General features: G+C 43.2%; 1 pseudogene; it reads left to right on the plus strand.

The window, feature by feature from the left end:
* Window positions 1-11,882: 11,882 nt before the first annotated feature.
* LOC147977218 (uncharacterized) lies at window positions 11,883-15,164 on the plus strand (annotated as a pseudogene).
* Window positions 15,165-15,824: the final 660 nt, after the last annotated feature.

Here is a 15,824-nt window from a genome sequence, read left to right on the forward strand (position 1 = left end):
GTTTATAATGTGTAATGGGGTCCGGTGTATTGGTGCTGTAGCACCAATTACCCCGGTGCATCAGATACGTTCCCATGAGAAGAGACACCATAGCTTGGTCTTTTGGATGCCAATGGCAGATTCTCGGCTCGTTCTTCTTATGCCCCAAATTCTAGGGCGGTGAGGTTGCCCCAACAACTAAATTCACATGGGAAGGCACCATTGTAGTGCAAATTCATTACCTCGCTAGCGCTCTGTAATAGGTGTTGAACCATCTGACAGGTTAGCTAGCTAGGTGAGTTTTACCGCACTAGGACTCTTGCACTTTCTTTGTGCAACATGAGAAAATGATGGCTTTATATTTTACGTATTTTTAGAGCTTACTAGCAAATATGCCCGTGCGTTGCAACGAAAGAAATAAAAAAAATACATTGCAACAGAAGATACATAATCTAGTTTTTATGGATATAACACCTGTGTTGGCACTATTTGCCTAGTGCGGGAGGTCGGCACGATGCTAAAAAACAAGAGACGTTGTGTCTTGTCTCCGCATTCGTGCATGATGGGAGGGCGCGAGGGAGAACAACAGTTAGATGTCAGGAAGGGGGGGGGGGGGGGGGGGGAGCTGTCAGTGGTTCAATCCTACGAATTGAACAATCTAATAAAAAACCTGTTTCGAATCCTCCAAAGTTCATATGAAAATCATTCATAAACCTGATAATATTTAAAACTGAGCCATTCTAAAATCTCAAGCATCCACTAACATGGTAAGTACCGGGAAAATTGAGCCATCTGAATTCTGAAGTCACGTGAAACAGCTTACATGTGATCGAATTATTTGCCACACCTGACATCGTGCATCTAATAAACTGTGATAGTGTTTGAATCTCAGTGCAAAATTTTAGAACATGCATCCTACCTCCTGCTGCTTCTTAGCTCCAGCTTCAGAACCATTTAAAGTAGACAATTGAGAATTGTTGCCATGGTTAGAAATTAAACCGGGTGAAAATATCAACGTAGTGTAAAACAAATCAGAGAAAATCTGAGTTTACATATACACTATCGTCCATTGTGATCTATGTTTCTGGAGTAAGATAAGTAGGCCTGCCTGACCAACATAGAAACAAACAAAACAGACTCCCATAGTAATATTACAGCTCAAAAGCTTTTCTTTTACTAATATTGCAGCTCAAAAGCGTATGCTTTGCTGGTCTTACCTTTTTTCTTGTGAGCAACAGATCAATCTAATCTTTTTTTAGGCAATCAATCTAATCTTGTACAGTGCACCTTTCCACCTCTTTCCCTTCAGTGCAAAGGCCCATTTGGCTAGCTGCTGGCTGACAGAGAGCTGCCATCTGCTGCAGCCGCAAAGTCCAATTGTTTGGGACTCTCATAGGACAGAGTCGAGCTAGCTTGCTGCCTGCGCCGCTTTTCTTGAGCTTCAGATTGAGGACGCTGCTCAATGAGGAGATTGCAAGACAGGAAAAGCAAGGCGGTGGGGCAGTCTAGGGTGCACCACGCAATAGGGATGAGTGTGCATATTGTAAGCATATGCATATGTACTATGTTTCTAAGAAAAATCCGGGAATCACAAAAGGCTCAAAAATAAAAATAAAACAAAGAAATGATAAGCTGCGCTGACTGAGAAGTGCATCCCTCATCTCCGCTCAAACAACTCCACTAGCCGTCTCATTAGCGAAAGCGGTGGCGTGGTTTTACGAAGCTTCTGTCACCAGTTTGGTAAGCTTCCACCCGGTTTTGGGAGTCTTTTGAACAGTTCTTTTTTGTGTGTTTTCCTATCCTGTTTTACAATTCTCTCACTTTTTTTTTCTTTTTTCTCCTTCTTTTAATATTTTCTTTCTTGTTTCAAACTCATGTAAATATCAATTCATGAACTTACTGTAAAATTGAAGCACTTTTTCTCCAAATTCAACTTCACAAATATTAAACAAATGAGCATTTTTCCAAATTCTTGAACATTTTTCAAATTCAAAAAAAATTGAATTCAAATTTTTTTCAAATCCCTTGAATTTTTTTCAAATTGTGGAACACATTTTAATTTATGAACTTTTGTATAATTCATGAACATTTTTAAAATTCCTGAACATATTTGCAAATTCGTGGGCATTTTCCAAATACGTGGAAACATTTTCTGAATACAACCTATTTTCTAGTTTTTGCAAAGTTTTATTACACTAGCATTTTTCAATTCCTTGAACATTTTTTAAAATCATGATTTTTTTCAATTCATAAACATGTTTTCAAATTCTTGATTATTTTTTTTTTTGCATTCGAGAACCTCTCTGAACTATGTAGTTTTTTCCTGAGTTTGTGAATATTAATTTAATTGGATTTTTTTTCAAATAATGAACAATTTTTCATTATTTGTTTCAACGATACATAGTGAGAAAAAGAAAAAATCGGTGAAAAGGGGGGAAACCGAAAAACATAGTGTGCTTGAAGCAAGCGATGCTTGGTGTGTGCTAATTGGTCGGCACCCTGCCACCCTAGCGATGAAGTCTGTAAGCAACCACATTGATATGTATCGCAATCAGTGTTCTATTCAAGAGAGCTCCCTATTGCGTCAAATAGGTGGCCTGACGCCTGAAGTGACCCTGACTGAGCCGGACCATGTACCTGGGGAGCCCCGGGTGTCATATACATCGCCAAAATAAAGAGCCTTGGCCTTGTTCCAAGATGTAGAATTCATGTTGAATCACCACTTAGCACTCGAGGAAGAGGCCCCGACAAACTTCGTGCCAGCAAACGGGGTATGCCACAGCCTATCTCGTGTTGTGAGCTATAAATTACTCAGCAGGGGGTGGACCAAGAAAGCGGCATGCAATTGGGACCATGAACATGGTGTACTGTAGTGACTTGGTTTCCTGTTTTTGATTGGGTTACTGTGGCGAGGTGGCAGGTGTTGTAGTATGTTCGACGCAATAGCTTTTTCTTGTTTTCATCCATTTTTTCAAAAAATCATGAAAAAATATATTTCAAAAGTGAATAATATTTGAGAATATTTTTTAAACAGTCGTTTTTTAAAATGCAATATTTTTTGAATTTTTGGACATATTCTAAAAATGCAAACATTATTTGAAACTTTAAACATTTTTTGTAAACTCGATAGTTTTGGAAAATGTTAACCTTTTCTCAAATTGTGAACAAATTTTCAAAAGTGAATATTTTATGAAATTCTGAACATTTTTTGAAAATGCGAACATTGTTCGAAATTATGAACATTTCCGCGAAACGTGAACATTTTTTGAAAAATATAAAATAAATCTCTAGATTTTTATTTATTTTTTGAAAATGTGCTGGGCGAGCACGGCCCGCCGCTGGGGGTATTGGGGCTCCTGGCTAGCCTCCGGTGCCCATCTTCTAGTATATAAGCCCATTTGTTCTATAAAAAAAATAAGAAAAGGACTTTCGGGACGGAGCGCCGCCGTCTCGAGGCAGAATTTGGGCAGGAGCACTTTTGCTCTCCAACAGAGCGACTCCGCCGGGACACTTCCCTCCGGGAGGGGGAAATCAAAGGCATCGTCATCACCATCAACCCGTCTCATTGTGGGAGGATCAATCTTCATCAACATTTTCACCATCACCATCTTATCTCAAAACCTAGTTCATCACTTGTGTTCAATCTTTGTATTAAAAATCTCAGATTGGTATCTGAGAGTGACTAGTAATATTGATTACATCTTGTAGTTGATGGTAATTGGTTAATTTGGTGGAAGATTATATGTTCATATCCATTATGCTATTTAATACCCCTCTAATCATGGGCATTAATATGATTTATGAGTAGTTGCTTTTATTTTTAGGGACATGGGAGAAGTCTTATCATAAGTAATCATGTGACTTTGGTATTCGTTCGATATTTTGATGATGTGTATGTTTTTGATTCCCTTAGTGGTGCTATGTGATCGTCGACTATATTAAACTTCACCATCTTTGGGCCTAAGGGTTGCTAGAGTGACAAAAGGTTAAACCCTAGTTTATGTGCTATTCCGTAAAGGGCTGATTTGGATCCATATGTTTAATGCTATGGTTAGATTTTATCTTAATTCTTCTTTGGTAATTGCGGATGCTTGCGAGAGGGATTAATCATAAGTGGGAGGCTTGTTCAAGTAAGAACAGCACCCAAGTACCGGTCTACTCACATATCAAATTATCCAAGTAGCGAACGTAAATGAAACAAACATGACGAAAGTGACTAGATGAAATTTCTATGTGTCCTTGAGAACGTTTTACTTATTATTAGAGATGGTTTCGGTCTGTCCTTTGCAACAAAAAGGATTGAGCTACCTTGCTGCACGTTAGTTTACTATTGGTACTTGTCACTTGTTACAAATTATCTTACTATCAAACTATTCGTTATCGATAATTTCAGTGCTTGCAGAAAATACCTTACTGAAAACCGCTTCTCATTTCTTTCTGCTCCTCGTTCGGTTCGACACTCTTATTTATCGGAAGGACTATGATTGATCCCCTATACTTGTGGGTCATTAGTAGGCAACCACATTGATATGTATCACAATCAGTGTTCTATTGAAGAGAGCCCCCTATTGCGTCAAATAGGTGGCATGATGCCCAAAGCGACGCCGGCTGAGCCTGACCATGTACCTAGGGATCCCCAACTATCATATACACCGCCTAAATAAAGAGCATTAACCTGATTCCAAGGTATAGAATCCATGTTGAATCACCACTTAGCGCTCGAGGAAGACAGGGTATGTCATAGCCTATCTCGTGTTGTTAGCTATAGAGTACCCACCAGGGGTGGACCAAGAAAGAGGCAGGCAATTGGGACCATGTACCCAGTGTACTGTTGTGACTTGGTTTCCTGTTTTTGATCGGGCTATATTTAAATAGTGAATAATATTTGAGAATGTATTTTTAAAACTGTCATTTGTTTTGAAAATGCAAACAATTATTTAAATTTTTGACATATTCTGAAAATGCAAACAATATTTGAAACTTTAAACATTTTATGTAAACTCGATAGTTTGGCGAAAAATATTTAAAAAAATAAAATTGTGATATTTTTTAAAAAAATGAATATTTTGTGAAATTTCAAACATTTGTTCAAAATGAAAACATTGTTCGAAGATATGAACATTTTCTCAAAACGTGAACATTTTTTGAAAACGCAAAACAAAATCTAGCATTTTAAGTTATTTTCCTGAAAACGTGATTTTCTTTAAAAAAATTGAACAAAATTTTGAGAACGTGATTTTTTTTCATATTCCTATATATTTAGAATGCAATAATTTTTTGAAGTTGTGATTTTTTTTAGACATGGTCATTCTTTGATATCCCAAACATATTTTGAAAGGAGGAACATGATTTTATAATAAGTTAACATTTGCAAATTTTCTAGCCTAACTGTACGCGTTATAGACGACCCATTTGTACCGCTCCCCATGAGCGATACATAGTAGCACCCCCATTAAATGGGTCCTAATTTGAGCCTGTATAGCAAAATATTTAGCAAACATGATAAGTTAATTTCTAAAGAATAAAAACATAGCTAACTTAGAATATGTTATTAATATCTCTCAAAAAGGAGAATACGCTATTAATTTATTCCACACATAACAAGCACCATGGATGCTATATAAAGGATCACTCCAGATCTATTCATCGACTAATATTGCCATTCGAAACACAACTAATATAAACAATTCCTCCTACGGTCCAGAAGTTCTTCTATCAAGGATGGTGCGTACCAAGGTGGTGCTCCTAGGCCTCGTCCTTTTGGTGCTTTGTTCAGGTATTTTGCAGGCATGGTTCTTATTTTCTAACGGACATGTGTATGAAACATTCTAATTACAGTTGAATTCGTAGGTGTTATGTCAAAGGAGAGTATAGACGATGGATCCTATTTCCCCCAGGGTTGCGATGTATACATTGTCTCCAAGTCATGTCCATCCAAAGATGCATGTCTAACACAATGCAAACAAACATACCACTTGGGCACGATCTACGGTGAATGTGCTATGGATGCCATTGCATAGTATGTGTGTTATCTGCGGGAAATTGAGGATACTAGGAAGCCTTGCACGGCGCACGCTGCATGTTGTTTTCTAAGATTTAGAATTTTGTAGTAATAATATTTACATGTTCATTTAAAATAAATCTTAAAGCATGTGGTAAGTTGTGTTCAAAGAAACATGATTGAAGTCTCCTGATAATTTAATAGTGATAAATGTATTCTCCAATTCAATCCTGAAGGCAAATTAATGCGATGGAATGGCTAACCACCATGCCCCATAACTATGAGAGTAATGGAAGATATCATTTTTATGCATCGATCTTTTTTGGGACACAATAAAGCATCCCACTTTTAGTTAATGTACTAGTCGAATGCCCGTGCATTGCCACGGAGAAAAAAAGAGAGCCGCATCATTCATAGTAAGACAAAGCACAAATCAAATGGATATGAAAATGATCGGTTTGTTGGCGAAAGCATTTCAGTTTTGACAATTTCAGTGTGACAAGAATGCCCATGTAATAAAATTGAGATGAAAGGACTTGTGCATATCCAGAAGAAAACATGAAATGCAAACATGTATATATTGGGCCATATATGAAAGATAGAAGTAAAAGCACGAGTAAACGAGCTTTGATTGTGGCATTACAACAACGAGGATGCATAATCATGATAATTTCAAAACCAACATCATTCAAATATCTTCTTTCGTTATTTGACACCATTTCTTTACTTTTATACTTTTTTAAGGACCTAGTCTCACTTTCTCCAAACAATAACTTTAATCAATATGTTCTTTGCTGAATAAACAAATAAAGGGAACAAAAAAACAAGAAGAGCCTTACCAGATCTGATGCACAAAATAGTGGCACATAATCAAGTCTGTATTACTAATTAAAGATTGCACATGAATGTTTTTTATGCGTACTTACAATCAATCGTCTCATGAAACATAAGGGCCTCAACACGAGAAGAGCACCATCACAAAGTGACTTGACAAAGAGCGTAATCTTGTTATTAAGCCTAGATGTACAAAAAATGGGGCAGAAATAACACGGTATCTCCCCTTGCCACAAAGCAGAGTATCTTCCATCTAAACAAACAGAGTACCTCGGTCACTATAAAATCTACCACTGTAAACAGGCAGAGTATCTTCCTTTGCTACAAACCAGCTCGTACCCAAGCACAGAAATCAGACAAATTTTCGGCCTTTGCTTTGCCTTCTTAGTGCGCTTGATTTGTCATCTCCAGCAAGCACTGTTTAATAACAAAATAATCAATGAGCATGTTATACACTCTGAAGCATATGCACATAGATATTGGTATACAAAGATTGTAGACACAAATTTTCCTTTATCATATAGGGTTCTGTTTTTTTTTTGCTTCATCTAACTGCTCACTTAAAAGGGCATCACACTATCACTATTGCGCACATAACTGTCTGTGTTATATTGAGACAAAGGAAAAAACTGAGTCTGTAGAGGGTATGCAGTATATTTGGGCAAAGGAAAAAAAAGCAACGAACAACACTTGCAATACATTTTGTACCGCGCAAAGAAACAAAATGTATTGTAAAAGATTCTTTGAAATTATGTGTAGATAGAAGGGGCGAGTGCACATATACATACGCAAAAATTAGTACTGGACCTCTTGTAACTATTACATCAACCTGGTTTCTGCCCAAAAAAAGATGCCGGTAACACACAAGAAGGAAAAAAAATATTTGGTGTGTGACCTGAAAAATTGGATGTGGAGCTACCAAGCAAAGGAGGAGCATCAATGGAAAAGAGACCTGCTGTAGACGTTATCCAAATGTTTTGAACAGAGGGAATAACAAAGAGAACTACCAAAAAAATTAATGGAACAAATGTGGTGAGATGAATGATCTTATCATGGTAGTCATGACCTCTCACAAGATCAACATCTATAATATGATAATGAAAAAGCAAAACAAAGTATCATCACAACTCTTTTTTTTTTGGAAAAGATCATCATCCCAACTCTTTATTATATAACCTGACACCAACTGATACATAAATAAATGCTTTGAAGGAGCGATAAAACACTTTGCAACCTACCATCTCATACTATAAAATCTCTAAAGTATTTGTGACACCTCCCTCATGCTTGGTCTTTTGGTGGTGGCTTGTTGTGGAATCGGGGGCGGACGACGTCGGGGGCATACTTGCCAATGTTGATGGGATGAGGTAGGGGGAGGAGGGGAGGTGGTGGGCGGAGGACCAGGTTGCTGCATCAAAGAAGGAGGCAAAAGAGGCATCGCGGACTTGGAGGACGAACGGTGCCGGCGGCGTACTTGCTGACGTCAGCATCGAACGAGACGGGGTAGGGGGAGAGGAGACAACGGGGAGGAGGGGGGAGGTGGTGAGTGGTGGGGCTGCTACAATAGAGATGAGCCGGGAGAGGCATTCGGAGCGGCCGGCGTTGGTGGCGTGTGAGCGGTAGTGGCCACCTTCCGAGTTCAGCTCCATTGTTTGTTCCCCGTTTCTAGAAGGATCGAATGCCTCTCGTTGGATGAGGTGGGGATAGATGGAGCAAGAAGTAGAAAATAAGGGTCTATTTGCAAATTTAAGTGGAGTTGTCTCTCATCCGTCAGATGCAGATTTGATGGTCTAAAATGATGGATGACAGGCACATCATTTTTGCCAACTTGGTTTTTTATAGGAGTAGAAATGTATAGTTAGATAATATTTTTTTTACTCAAACTCAAGATATTTACTTGGTAAGTGACAATTAGTTGAGCCAACGACAATAACTATAGATAATATTAATCAAATTATGAGATTTATTGTCTTGTACTAAACCATTTGTGTACTACATTTCTATGTGGCAATGTTGTGGGAGACTATAAGAAATCATATTTACTTATTTTGAGGCAATCATATTTACTTCAATTATTATCCATAAATTATGTCATGATTCATATTTACACAGCTTTGTTTTTTTAACGCGAGCTACAATCGGTGTCCAGGAGAGGTGCCATCATGGACGGCGAGCATGGTGACCGCGAGCTATGAGGATGGTGGTGCTGTTCCAAGCAACACTGCAGACGTCGCGGTTTTTGTTACATGCTACGACCAGTGTCACAATTTGCTACAACCGGCATACCATCCAGCTACAACCGGCGTCGCGTTTTACTACATCGCACGAACCTTCGTATTTTTGCTACATACTAAAATGGGTGTCATGCATTGCTACAACCGGTGTCTCATCCGGCTACAACCGGCACCGCGTTTTGCTACATCGCACGGGCGTCACATTATTTTGCTGACATCCATTTTTGAACAACCGAGGGCAGGTCTGGCGTAGTGGCCTGGTGAAGTTCTCCCCACTTGTGCCAAGAGGTCCTGGGTTTGAATCAGCCTCTCTGCATTGCAGTGTTTTCTGCTGAAACCAACATCCATTTTTGCTGCATCATCAGAGTGCTTTCTGCGGTGACAACGACGAGGCACATGATTTTGTTGCAACTAGCAAAGTCGGAGCTGAAATGAGCTTTGTGTTTTTGCTGCAATCAAGTGCGGCGAGGACGGACGGCGCTGCTCCAAGCAACAATCGGCCTTGCGGGGCTTTTGTTACATGCTGCAACCGGAGTTGCAAATTGCTACTACCGGCATCCTAAACGGCTACAAACCGCCGTCTTGTTTTGTTGCTGCGGTGGCGAGCTGCTGCCATCGCCACCGGAGCTACAACCGTTGCCACACCAAGCTGCAACCGTGGGGTGTAGTTGTCTCATGGGTGGAGCCAGCGGCAAGGACCTTGACCGGCGACGAGGACAGACGGCATGGGCGGCGATTGGCTCTGTGCCGTACTGTGCTCTGCGCTTTTTCAACATCTAATTTTTGTTTTGCACAGGACTAGAACGACTGAGGAAAAAGCCACCGATACAAATATTTCAAAAAAGTAACAATCAATATTTCAAAAAGGTAACAATAAAAACCACGGACCTGATGTGGAGCTCCCGCGTACTCTGGCGCCACGAACCTCAGGGATTGGCTCCAGGCTGCATCACATCGGAAAATGAAGAAGCATCGGTCAAATCAGTTGGCTCCTGTTGGGCCAAGTGGTAAACAAGAGGGAGTGAGTGGGAGATGATGACAGTGAAAAATTGGTGGTGGCCGTCGTCACCGTTGCCATTTCAGCATTCCTGGTGGCAGTGGCGATTCCACCGTCCGGGCACCCTGGGCACGTGCCCGGGCTCGCTCGCTGCTAAATTTACTAGACGCCGGAGTCATAATCCCGTATAACGTATTGTGCACGATAAAAAATACAGCAGCCTCATGATGAATTGGCTAGTTTTGGGCTTAGTGACGCCAAACGAGGACGCCATAGGCAAGCCCATCCATTAATTCATTTATTACGTGGGCCATGATAGGGTAGCCATCTCGTGGCCTCCGAAAAGAATGTGAATCCATCGATCGATCGATCACTGCATCCAGCGCTTCGCTCGCCTCGCTGTGCGCCGTGCCGCAGGACGTGCAGCCCTAGCTACTCCAACATCGGCGGCGGCGGCAGGCGAGGTGGACTGGCGGAGGCGCGCAACATCGACAGCCGGCAAGACCGCAGGAGATGGTGCACGGCCTGGTCTCCAATTATTTAGGCTACTACTCCCGCTAGCGGCGATCGAGATCGGAAGCCGAACCACGGGAGTCAAAGCGGCAGCTCCTATGGTGGGAATTCCACTCCATCTCCGACGGATGGTAGCCACTCGTGCAGCACCGGCGAGTGCCCAATCTGTGGAGGCAGCAAGTGGCAGCAAACTGCCGACAACTAGGGCTACCGGCAGCAAGCTATGAAGTTTTGGAAAGGGCATTTGTCTAGGTTCAGTTAGCACATTATTGGTATGATTTATTCCCACTAATGTGTTTAATTTCAACAGAAATTATATTATTTGTTTTTTAGGATGAAATTATATAATTTGTTAATGTTTTGTATCTTGTAGACTCTCATGTGCGTACAAGGATGAACATGAGAGATTGGATTTTTATCATGGAGGTGTCAAAATATTTGGTTGTGTGGTTAGTTTTTAGCAAGTTAATTGGTATTATATCTGATGGTTTTATTTACTTCTATGATCTATGAACCATTAGTGTATATAATGCACATGGCATTTATCCAAATGTATGATACTTGTGGCATTTGATAGACTAGGCTTAATTTTAGCTTACGGCGTGCCCAGGCTTTGGCAATTCGCTGGCTCCGCCCCTGCCTGGTGGTTTCCTTAATTACTTCCGGTGGACACGAGCTGCACTTAAATTTTGCTTTTGATTAATCCAGAAGGAGAAGGGGCCAAAACTGATCTGCAGCAGTACTAGTTGAGATCATATGCGTATCGATGGTGAGTTCAACACTTCAAATTCCATCGTGCTGCAATAGTCTGAATCGTGCTCACAAGCTCCGGCCACTAGCTACTATATTGTATTTGAAAGCCCTTCGGCCGTCGCCCGTCACTGCAGCAGCGTGGTCGTTCTCCTCCAGCGTGGCCTGCGCAGCCTTTCCTCGGCTGCACAGCGTCGCCTTGCCCCTCCTCAATTACTCCTTGGCCGCTGTTCGCCCCTCCCCCGCACCACCGTTGTCGCCCAAAGCAAGTCCATTGTATGGTCGCGGCCTTCCTCGACGGCGCACAGATTGCTCTTCGGTCTCCGCAGTAGCTGCTCCGTCATCGTCCCCACGCCATCCGCAGCAGCCTTGGTCATGCCCTCCACCATACCGCCATCGTCGTCGTCATAGAGTTATGGTTTGGGTGGGGAATCAGGAGAGAAGGTATGGGGCCACATCGATCACACGCACTTCTGCTTTTTCAGCGGGCTAATGCGGGGTAGAAAGGACTTTTCATGTCGCACATAAGGGTGTTTGTTGTTTTTCTCTAAAAAAAGGGTGTTCGTGGTTAAAACTGACGGAAAGGTTATAAAGAGAATAAAATAAAGTTTGAGTGTCAAAAGAGGAAGAAATTTTTTAGGGCAAAAAAAGGGAACTGATTTTAAGAAAGAAATCAAATAAGGAATTATTTCCAGATCTATCTCCTCCCTTCCGCCGCCGCCGCAGCTCAAAAATTCCCCACCAGAAACCCTCGCCGTCTCGACCCTCCATGCCGCCACCCGCATCGGCGCTGCCGGCCGAGCTTCTGGAGGAGATCTTCCTCCGCCTGCCGCCGGACGAGGCAGAGCACCTCGTGCGCGCCTCCCTCGCCAACAAGTTCTGGCTTGGCCTCCTCTCCGGCGCTCGCTTTCGCGGCCGCTACCGTGAGTTCCATGGAGTTCCCCCCATGCTGGGCTTCCTTTATTCCTGCCAATGGAACTCCCGCCCGAAGATGGGAGATAATATCCCACACTTTGTCCCCACCACGAAATTCCGTGCGTGCATTCCCAATGATGACTGGGGGGACTGGGAATATGATGCGTGGGACTGCCGCCATGGTCGTGTTCTCCTTGGCGATGTGCAGGGCCGGCCCTGAGGGGGGCAGAGGGGGCGGCCGCCCCGGGCCCCCGCGTAGGAAGGGGCCCCCTGATGGCCTGGTTCCGCGTAATGTAACAGATCGATTCTTAGGAAAGGGAAAAAGGTTACAGCGATTACTTCTCGGCTTGTCGCACGCGCAATCTTTCCATATCTTCCCCATTGGCAACAAATCAGCCCGAGACTCAGCCTTGCCATTGTTGCCAAGGTTGACAACGCCTCAGATTTATGTACGAGGCCGTCTAATTAAGGTTTCCAGCTGCAGGGCGCGATTAATGGAAGAAGGTATTGCGAGTTTCCAAATTCGCATCAACCTCTTCTTCAACGCAAATCCTCTCTTTTTATATTATCGCCAGATCGTTCATTCATTTGTGAAGGTCATTCTCATACATATCTCATTCTCAAACTCTGGTTTCTTGTTTTGACTGGGATTAGAAAAGAGGACTCTTCGTGACTGGTAAGCATCAGCAATATTTTGCAATTTTTGATTTTCTAGCCATCAAGTACCTTGTTCCATACCTTTCTTAGCATTTTTTATTTAATTAGCAGTGTTTTTAATTTCTTGTACTATCATATGTTTGTGTGCTAGTAATTAGTAAGATTGCTAGTATCCATCTGGTAATGAAAATGAAAACAGGTATGTGAGTTGACCGAGTCCTCAAAAGGAGCATAGACGTTTTGTTATAACATACACGAATACTTTTACTGCTCGGAATTCAGAGGAACTAGCTTTAGTTACTGCTGAGGAACAACCTAACTAAAATTCTTACGATGATAATATATTTAGTAAGCACCAAACTGTTACATATTCACCTAGTAATAAAGGTGTTGATTGACAAGAGCGACGACTTTTACTGTGAATGTTTATGACTCCAAAGTTTTTGAATAATTGAGATGACAAGGCAACAAAATTATAATCTATCGAGTATTTATTTGCAACTGAAATAGAAAAAATTACTCCGTTTATGTGGCTTTAGGGCCCCCTTCAGTTGTCTTGCCCCGGGCCCCTGAAATCTCAGGACCGGCCCTGGCGATGTGGGCTATAAACCCATGATGCTCACTGTTTGGGATCCCATGACGGGCTGTCGGAGGGAGCTGGATGCGCGGTGCTCTGCGCGGCAAGTGGTTGTGACCACAGTACGTGCCACGCAGGGCCCTTCCAGGTCGTCTTCATCGCTCTGAACAAGACTGATGCTCATGATTGTGTTGCACATGCGTGGGTGACCTTGCCGGTGACAGGTGACCACAGCAACCCCATTTTGTTGAGCATATACCGTTCTCATTTTGATAACTGAAGCAATCCATGCTCCGGCCTTCAACTTGACTCCGATGTGTACATCCACGAAGCGCCTCCTGTCTTCGTCCAAAGACACACTTCACTTCAAGCTTTGTGGCTGCGTCGATGATCGCCTAGTAGGAATTCTCAAGTACGACCTGAGCACTAATTGCTTATCACTGATTGATATGCCGCTTGCGGGGTCTATCATTGCTGATGATGTTATCCTCATGGCGATGGAGGATGACAGGTTGGGGTTTGCACATGTGGTTGGGTTAATCCTCAATCTGTGGTCAAGGCACATGGGTTCTGACGGAGTTGCATCATGGACTCAGCGTACAGTCATCAATATCAACGACATCCTTCACATTCGAAATCCAAAGAAAAGACTTAGGCTGATTGGATCTGTGGAAGGCACCGATATCATTTTCGTGACCACGGATCTTGGAATCTACAAGATTAATCTGAAGTCACTACAGTGGAAGAAAGTATGGGAGAGAGAAAAGTTTCAAGTTTTCATCCCATACACGAGTTTCTACAATTCACAAGGTATGTTTGTATCTATATGTCCTTTCTTTTGTGATGTGGGAACAACTCTTAAATAATACTCCATACAAGTTAGTGGAATAAACAAAACATTGAATGCCTAGTCGGATTGAAAGTTATGTTTGAAATGGGTGCAAACAAACTTTGAGTGCCGTGTGGTTACAACTAATTATGCTTAATTTGCAATTTATACAGTATCATGTAATCCCCCTTCTAGAATCATACTGACAAACCTATGTTTGCGGAAAGGGTGCCCCCGGTGATGCGGCGCATTAAGAATGTGTGGTTGAAGATGTACGAGGCTACACTCATCAACAAGATAGGTGACAAACTTGGAGGCAACAGGGGTCTCGCGAAGTCCTGATGAATTATGTCATCATTCAGTAGCCCTTTTGGTGCAGCGGTGCTTGCTTGTTTTCTCATGTTGTTGGTAGCTTTTGTCAGTTAGCTTGATAATCTCCCGTGTTAGAGGCCGAGTGAATTGATTCTCTGTAATGAACCTCTAATTTGATGTACCCTGTTGTAGAATTTACTTGAAAAAGCATTTGCAGACAGTAACTTGGTATTACCATTTTAAAAACTCTACAGTTTGCCCTGTCCCAGCTTTGATCCAATCTTTAAATTCATCTCTCAAAAGATGCACTGTTAGGGAGTGGTTTCTGTTTCCCGAGAGATGGTGTGATGAACCTTTTTGCACCTTGGCTTGCTGGTTTTTTCTTAATGAATAATCTGATGGATTTAAGTTCTGTGTTTTAGCAAGCAATGTTGCTGAAGAGTGTAGCACGCGAACTGGATCTCGAGCTATAAGTTCAGTGAACTATAGGATATGGGGTTGCATGGCTATGAAGATCTCATAGAGATTTTAATTGCTTTAGTAGCTCCAGAAAACTGTTTGGTGTGTGTTTGTTATTCGTTGTGCATCTTTAGCCATGTAAGGAGATGAAACAGAGAGGCAGCAGTCCTGCCCAACTCAACTGGCCTCACCAAAAAGAGTTGGACCCTCCCTCTCCCTCCCTCTCCCGCGACCGCGCCGCCCCCGCGGGCGGCCGGCCGCACCCAGCCTTCTCCCCCGCGCGCCTCTCCCTTCCCCTTCCTCTCTGCCGCCGTCGCCGACGCCCGCTGCGGGCCTGGCCCGGGCGACACTGGTGGCGGCGCCCCCCTGGCTTTTCCCCTCTCGGGTGTTCGTCGGCGTGGGACGGCGCGACCCCGGGCGGGGCTTCTAGGCGGCGGCGGTCCAGCGGGGCGGCGGGGACTCCTGGCGCGAGCGGGGACAGACTTCTGGATGGCGGCGTCGCCGCTGGCGGCGGGGCGACATGGCGGCGCGGTCTGGCAGCGCCCGCTCGGCCCAGATCTGGGCCCTTCGGGCCCCATCTGGGCCTGGGCGGGCCAGCGGCGGGTGGGTCTGCTTCGTGGCTTCTGGGAGGCTGGGGAGAGGCGATGAGCGGCAGGGTGTTGGCGGCGCCATCGCCGGCTTGCTGCAGCGTGACGGCGGGGCTTAGCGGGCCTGTTTCGGGCCTGGCCGGGCCAGGCGTGGCCTGGCATGCCCTGATGCCGCGTCCG

Source organism: Triticum urartu, chromosome 4A, assembly GCF_056163025.1.
Source record: "Triticum urartu cultivar PI428250 chromosome 4A, HENAU_Tu73, whole genome shotgun sequence".
Classification (NCBI taxonomy): Eukaryota; Viridiplantae; Streptophyta; class Magnoliopsida; order Poales; family Poaceae; genus Triticum; species Triticum urartu.